Consider the following 1,174-nt stretch of genomic DNA (forward strand, 5'->3'; position numbering starts at 1 on the left):
CTGACGCTTTCCAACACTTACCGCCGCCAACGTCGTGCGGTGGAGGGCTACCTGTACGTTTGCAGCCGCATCAGGCAGTCTTGGCACAGGTGATTAGCTCCACACAAGCATCTGGAAGTGGAGGCAGCAACATGAGCTGAGGATCAAGAAAAGTTTCCTCCATCTTCCATTCCATATTTTCAGGGGGTGGTGCAAGTGGGCCTGCCGCCAGACCAAAGGCTGTAAGTGTGAACACTGAATGTGAAAGTAGAAGGAATCTCTGGTTGGTGGTAGCCTCTCTACTGTCATGCCCTTAACAAACATGCATGACAAAACTTTATTGAAGCTAAAACCCTAGAATTCACAGTGGTGGTCAGGAGATTTAGCCCTGAGGTACATTGTGCGCTTCAGTGTTAATCTAACTCAGGGAGTGTACAAATGGAACCAAATGGACCTGTCTCATAGTTCCAAATTAATTAGTAAATACTGAGGATTTTACTGTGTGACTGTATTGACTTTTTAGGAGCTTTAATGCTCATGAGCAAGTGAGCAGGTGGGAGTTTAGACAGACAGACGACACAAAGAAATTATTTACTGTTGCAGAGCTAGTGCAAAACCCACTGTATCTTTAGACTTTACATTACACAGAAGCAAAATACTCCTACTAGCGTACAGTGGAGTTGACAAATATAATAAATAAGAGTATATGTTATGTAACTATTTTTATCCATCTTAACATAAACACAGATGTACAGAGAGACATAATGTATACACACGACACTCGAAGACAAATACAGAGGCACACACACACATACATGCATAAACTGTATAAAAAGACGTGTGGTGTATGAGTGTGTGACAAACACGCACGCACGCACGCACGCACGCACGCACGCACGCACGCACACACACACACACACACACACACACACACACACACACACACACACACACACACACACACACACACACACACACACACACACACACACACACACACACACACACACACACACACACACACACACACACACACTGATGTATGCAGGCACACACCATGTGAACTGACAGGGATAGAGATAGAGAGAGAGAGAGAGAGAGAGAGAGAGAGAGAGAGAGAGCAGGGGGCTGCACATGTGCGTGTGCATAATAGTGTTACATTTGCTGAAGATGACATATGAAGGCCCTTGCACAC

Source organism: Gymnoscopelus microlampas, assembly GCF_963454915.1.
Source record: "Gymnoscopelus microlampas genome assembly, chromosome: 10".
Lineage (NCBI taxonomy): Eukaryota > Metazoa > Chordata > Actinopteri > Myctophiformes > Myctophidae > Gymnoscopelus > Gymnoscopelus microlampas.